This window comes from Sorex araneus, chromosome 1, assembly GCF_027595985.1.
Source record: "Sorex araneus isolate mSorAra2 chromosome 1, mSorAra2.pri, whole genome shotgun sequence".
Taxonomy (NCBI): Eukaryota; Metazoa; Chordata; class Mammalia; order Eulipotyphla; family Soricidae; genus Sorex; species Sorex araneus.
This window is the reverse complement of record NC_073302.1, coordinates 254958952-254966245: the sequence shown is the minus strand read 5'-3', so window position 1 is coordinate 254966245 and position 7294 is coordinate 254958952. Positions and strand designations below refer to the sequence as shown.

General features: G+C 34.5%; 1 pseudogene; it reads right to left on the bottom strand.

The window, feature by feature from the left end:
* Positions 1-211: 211 nt before the first annotated feature.
* On the bottom strand, positions 212-340 carry LOC129401006 (small nucleolar RNA SNORA26; annotated as a pseudogene).
* Positions 341-7294: the final 6954 nt, after the last annotated feature.

Here is a 7294-nt window from a genome sequence, read left to right as displayed (position 1 = left end):
AGCTAGGTGTGGCACCAAAAACTAAAAACAAACTAACAATAACAAAAAAAAAATTAAAATGTGAGAGACTGGACAAAAACTGGGGAAAAAGAATTATCATGATCAATATAGAAGTTTTAAGATGATTGAAGTTTATTTTATTTTTATTACTATTTTATTTCATAATCATAAGTAGAGTTTATTTTACCTTAATTTGATTTTATATATCTTTTATTCTAATTCTAGACAAGATCCAAGAGGATCTGTGCCTCTTGTCTCTGAGTTTTATAGAAACTTCATCTACTCTTCTGTTCTTCTGTGTTAGCTTCTTTAAAGCACTACTTCAACCTTAGAAGGGCACACGAAAGGCTGCAGGTAGAAAATCTAACTAGAGAAAGGGGAAAATTCTGCAGCAATACTCTTAAAATGTAGTTCTTCTAGCAGAGGACTTCTAGGAGGACAGTTATTAATGACATATATACATTGAGACAACATTCCAAATATAAGAATAAAGCCTTTCATGTGAAAATTTAACCCATATCAATTTTTGTTCTATCAGTTTTTATGTCCTTCTAGACAAGTATAAATGTTCATCATTTGAAAGCCTTTTACAGTTGATCTATTAAGTCCCTTCCAAATACATTCAAACATTAATTTCTGTTACATAAATTACATGTGATTTCATACAAAGAATGAACTACATTGAATCTTAGTCAATGTTATATACTGAATTCCAAACTTTTTTATTAAAAAAAATTCAATAACATAATGTTTTTTTTTAAAAGACTTTTTATGAAATACATTTGCTGCAAACTCAGCTACCTTGAGTTAAGCCAGCCTAAGGAATATTAATACATTAAAAAATGAAATAAGCACTTAGGCCAAAATTTAGTAACTACACTCAAATAATTGGTATGCTGCCTCCAATATTAAGACAATATTTCTATAGAATATGCCCTTGGAGTTTTTCCCGGTGCTTAGCAATGAGTTATACTGATTTGTTTACACACGTATCTTTGAATAAAAATATGGGAGACAGATTAGAGATGATCCAGATAGGATGATTTTGGCCATTCGTGACATTGCAGATAATTGTTTTCCCATTAAATAATAATAATAAAATGTTGGCTCATTTATAAATCAAGACGTGGTCACACTTAAGTATTTTATTTCAACTAATTATGCTAACCAATCTTGTACCCCCTTTAATACCTGGGAAGGGAAAGAAAACTGCTGAAACTTGAGACTGAATCCATTTATGTTAATCAGTAAAAGGAAAAAACATATTTCTCAAGCATACATGATAGCATTATGAAGATTATGATCTGGATTCATTTGACTACTTTAGCAATTATTATCTTCTATTAATAAAATGTTAGTCAAATAATTGGGGTGGAAGGTTCATTGCATTTTGCATGACAATATATCACTTCTGAATTACCTTACTGTTATTAATGTATCCTCACTTTGTTTAAAAATATGCTTAACATACTAATTTGATAAATATCATAAAAGATTTAGAGAGAGTTTTGTTTGAACTTGCTGGCAAGAAGACATCTTTACAGTTCCACTAAGAGAATTCTTTTAAGCTAAATTTTTGCAGAAAGAGGTTCTCCATCACTGTAACAAGGTAAAATAGGTCAAGCCTGCATGGGGCCAAAGTAAAAGAAACCAATTTTCTAAATAGTTGCCTTAGCTGGAGGACAAAACAAAACAAAACAAAACAAACACCAAAGTTTTCTTTCTAGAAAGTTGGAGTAGGCTGTAATAGAGCTAGGGAACAGAAGAAATAGAAAAGTTTTGCTTATAAAACAGGAGGGAACCATTTCAGTAGGAGTGGGGATATATTTCTTTATCATTAAAAACAATAGAACAATAGAACTTAATGTGTACCAAGGCATTCTGCAGTGCGAAGAAGTAAACAAGGTACATGAAAGATACAGAGGAGTCATGGCATGGGAGTGGCAATCAGCAGATTAAAATAATTATAAACTTATATTTAAGAAAATATCTAAGTTTTATTAGATATTTTATAAGTTTTATTTTATTCTATTTTATTAAAATAGTAGATTTTACCTTGAAGGTGCTAGCTAGCGCATTTCACAAAATGCTCCAGTGTTGATTGAATTAGATTTTAGTCAATTTACAAAAAATTTATTTACAAAATCTGTTTCTCTGATCATAAACTTTGATTATTGGCACCAAAAACAGGTTAATTTGATATTAGAATAGCCCTCAATTCCTAAACTTTAATCACCTATTTCAAAAATTATATTATGCTCCTTATATAATTAACCCCTTTGTCCAAATGTCTCAAAACCAGAAATAGAAATCACTGCTTTATATAATCAGCAATGAGAATTCTGTGGCCAGTGCACTTAGCTAAACCAACCAGCATAATCTAGTCTTTGGAGTGATTTGTGATTATAATTTGTTCATTGTGCTTTGTTTATTCAAGTTCACCTAAGTTTAATTTAAACCTGCATATAATCTATTATTTGTACCATAAATACGTATTACTTTACCATGTCATTCAGGGCAGCAAAATCCTCTCACTCATTCCACTCATCCTCATGCTATCCCTCACTCAGATTTTCCATTTCCTTGTATTTCCAGCCTTTTCCATTTACCTGGAGGTCTCTTCACAAGTGCATCTATGGCTTAGTTGCTCATTTCAGTAAGATCTCTATTTAAATAGTACCTTCTAATGAAGACTTTTCTCATTATTTGTATGAAATCATCTCTCTCCATACATCTATTTTCTTTTAGACTTTCCTCTTTATCTGTTTTTTTTTGGGGGGGGCGTGGGGAGAGTAGTTAATAAGGCATTCATTTTATCATATGAATTTTTAATATAAATATAGTAACGAAATCATGAAATCACGAAATCCCCGTTAACTGATTTCTCAAGTGGGCTCTGTAACCTCTTCATTTGTCCTTTCCCTGAGATCTTAGAAGTCTCTCAGCTCGGCCCTCCTAATGATGTTGCAATGGAGACTCTTTCAGGGTCAGGGGAATGAGATCCAGCTTGTTACTGGATTTAGCATATGAATACACCATGGGAAGCTTGCGAGGCTGTCCCATGTGGGCAGGGAGCTCTCAGAAGTTTGCCAGTCTCTCCCAGAGGGAGAAATAGGCTACAAGATATCACATGGCCGCTTTGCGGCCGCGCGCACTTCTGGGAGCTTGCTTTTAAGTCTCTGGGTGCTGACCGTTGATGGAATTACACACACCTGGGTTCCTCTTCCAGTACCTTCATGCGTGAGGCCTGTCTGAACGTGTGGAGAGGGGCATCAAGCATGCTGTAGCTAGGTTCTGGTGGTCTTTGGCCGCTGGGAGCTCTGCTTGGGGTGGGGAGGGAAGCTGGAGCTCATCCCCTCCGAGGTGCCCTGGGGAAGATAGCCAGGCATGTGGGCAAGAGACTCTGCATCGCTCTCTTCTGGGAGCTTGCTTTTAAGTCTCTGGGTGCTGACCGTTGATGGAATTTATAGATACTATAAATATAGTATCTATCTGTCTATTGCTGCTTTCTTTAGAACTAGGTTGGAAATTTTCTTAAAGCAAACACTTTGTTGCCTCAAAATTTTATTTTCAGGGTATGAACCATTGCAATAATTTAATAGGCATTTTATTTGTTTGGAGGGTTTTTGTTGTTGTTTATTTATTTTGGTTTGGGGGCCACACCAGGTGATGCTCAGTGCTTACCCATGACTACTAGCTCAGAAATTATTCCTGGAAGTGCTGGAGGTCCACATGGATGCAGGAGATCAAACCAGGAAGGCTTTCTGCAAGGAAAGATCTCTACCTCCAGGACTATGTCCCCAGGTTCCATAATAGGCATTGTTTAAACCAGTTCAGCCTGCCCTAGTCTCATAGTTCAAGATACCTTAGAATGAATGACACAAATAACAGAAATTTGTTTCTTGAAGTACTGGAGCCATGAAAATTCCAGATCAGAATTCCAGCATGTTTGGTTTGGTGAGAGCCAGAGAATTATGTCTGACATGCTGAGGAGACACACACACACACACACATCCACAAGCTCTCAGATTCTCTGGTACTTTCCCTACAGACACTACTATTTCCATCACAACATAATTACTCCCTAAAGGCCACACTTTTGATACAATCATATTAGGTATCTTGAGTATATGCACATAAATTTGAGGGGGCACAGACATGTAATCAATAGTAGGTGTTTGATAATAATAGAATGAAGTTATTTTAAACTTTTAATTGAAAAATGCATATTTTTCATAACCAAGTTTATGGTCCAAATATATTTTTATTTAGCTTCTCAGTGTCATGATATGTTTAATATATTATTAAAAATTGTTTTGGGGTAGAATGACGATCCAATTCAAAAAAATGTAGTATGTAAAGTTAAATTTTGGTGGTCTGGTACTGGCTAACAACTATCACTGTTACTGTCATCCCATTGCTCATCGATTTGCTCCAGTGGGCACCAGTAACATCTTCATTGTGAAACTTGTTACTGTTTTTGGCATATTGAATACACCACGGGTAGCTTGCCAGGTTCTGCCTTGTGGGCGAGATACTCTTGATAGCTTGCCAGGCTCTCCTAGAGGGGCAGAGGAATCGAGCCCAGGTAGTCGGCCGAGTGCAAGGCCAACGCCCTATCTGCTGTGCTATTGCTCTGGCCCTGGTTGACAACTACATTATACAATTCAAAGGACATGACAAAAGACACTAATGAACATTAACCTTAGAAAACCATTGTAAAGCAGGACATTGAGGAAAATTTGCCATTTATGTAATAGTGAGAAATGGAGCTAGCTAAATTCTAGCTTAATATATCTGGGCATTGAGATAATCCCTGAGGAGTACAATAATTACAGAGGAGTCAGCATTTCAATACTTCAGAAACTTAGAAGAAATTGCTAACATTTTCAATGCATCTCTAAGTTATCTTAGAGATGGAATTCCATATTGAATCTTAAGTTAAATGTAAATTTTATCTTATTTCAAAATATAACTTAAATGTTAATTATTTTAGTATTATTGCAAGTGAAATTTATACCAGCCTTCATTATTTACTAGTTTTCCTCAAATTGCTTAAAAATTGTGGCTTTTAAATTTAAACTAGAAACACAATACTACCTAGTACATTAAAAACTGATTCCAGCTTACAGCATATTTTGCATAATCAATTATTTTATTATTTTTTAAATGTGCAAAAAGGCAGGAGTTATATATTCCTTTGAATGTTCAGTGTCAGAATTAATTGTAACTTGATAGGCAGACACTTTCAAAACAAGGGATTCCTATCTCAGAAATAGCTGTATTTTTGCTTTATTATATCCTTAAAATATTACTTGGATTTCTCCCCTCTGGAGAAGTTGCATTCTCTTTTCAATAAATTACCTTTTCTGTGTCTTTTCATATTCCCTTTTTAAAAATGGTTTTGTTGTTTTAAAAATACAAGAACAATTGTTGCTTCTTTGCATTACTTGATAAAGCTGACCAATTTTAGTGGCATCAGACAATGTATACGTTTCCCAATTGATTTTTTTTATTGTAGCTATATGGCGTTATTTTAGTCCTCCAGACTTTTAAAGCAAAATTTATTGTCTGTGTTTCTTCTGTTCTTAGTGTATAATTAAAACATAGATGTTTAAATTTATTTTGACTTTGTAACTTTAAGTATTTCTTAAAGCTTATGATTTTACAGAAAAGCACAAATATAATGAACTTGAATGTGTTGAATATTGAACTTGCACATTGTTTTTGCTATGCTTTTGAAAACCTAGTGAAACAATAAATTTTTTATTCAGAACAATACCTCATATTCATCTTTTTTAACCCTTCAATTGTTCTTTAGTCTTCTGGTCCAAACAATATCCAGATGCTTTAAATTACCTCATTAATTTTTTATTGTCACCTTTGTCTTAATGCTAGTCCTATGAACGTGATACTCATGATGGTCCTAAGTTTTGAGATTCTAATATATACACCCTCCGTTTCATATTTTGTGACCTATTTGATTTTTTTAGGGAATAATATTTTCATCTGCAAAGTATTGATTTAAAAATAATTATCTTAGATCACACTGCAGATGAGTTAACATTTCAGTTTTATATCTTGTATTTGAACTTGACTTTCTAAAAATTAATCTATAGTTATCTACAGATTTTTATTAAATTCCCTCCTCAATATAGAAGGAAGAATGCTACACTTCTCCTGTAAATACTATATTGTCTTGCTTTTATGCATTGATTGTCCTAAAACTTATCTGTGAAATTCATGACTTTTTATGTTAGATGAAATAGTATTCACATCTCTAAATTCATCCCAAATGAGTAACACTTTCTCTTATGCTTCTGTTACTCTTCTATTCCATGAATACATTTACTATAATGAACATTTTTTATTTTAAAAAGCATATTATGTAAGTATTTTATTGCTTCTATTGTATCTCACTTGTAGCTTTTAGTTCACTTATAAACCAAAAGTGTGTATTATTCAATTATACATTTGCAGAAGAAAATGAAATGATGTATTATAAGTGCTATAGATACAGTGAAAAAAATAATTGAATTGGACTATTAGTAGTAAAGTAAATGAAGAAAGGAATACGTAATAAGTATATATAAATATGCAGAGGCATAGAGAATTAACTAAGCATACAATCAGAGGCCCTGCTGGTTTTCCATCGGGATGGAACTTTGCATTCAGACAGGTAGCATATGAAATGAGAGCCAGTGTATTGATGAGTACTAGCAGCAGATTCTTCATGTGCTCATGTCTGACCTTGTCTGGACTGGGTGCTGTACGCATCTTTACCAATGAAATGGTGTGTCAGATTTGGGAAGGGAGGACGTTAGGAACGACATATCCATCCTGCAGAATTTGGTATGTGTGCAGGTGGACATGGCTGTCAAAGAGATCCGAGTAGAAGTCCTGAATAATCCTCTCCATTGCCCTTCTGGAAGATGTGCTAGATCCAATAGAACATTGGAGGGCAGTCATCTTGGTCTTTTAGTTGGCAAAGGACAGGTGGGCATTGTGAAACACTTCACCAAAACTTTTCCCGACTTCTGCCTCATCGGTCATCACTGCTGCTCTTCTCTCTTTGAGGTCTTCCTTTATAGCTTCTCTGCACAACTTTGTGAGCTCGGACATTAGCTTGTGGTTGCCTGAGGCTCATGCCAAACCAAACCACGTTGGCAAATGAGGTCAAGAGTTCCCGAAGACAGATGTCTGTTTGTGGCTTTCCCACTCTCAGCATTTGTAAGATATCATTGGTTTGTCCTTTCTCCCTTGCCACAGAGTTTGGGATTCTCTGGTAATAATC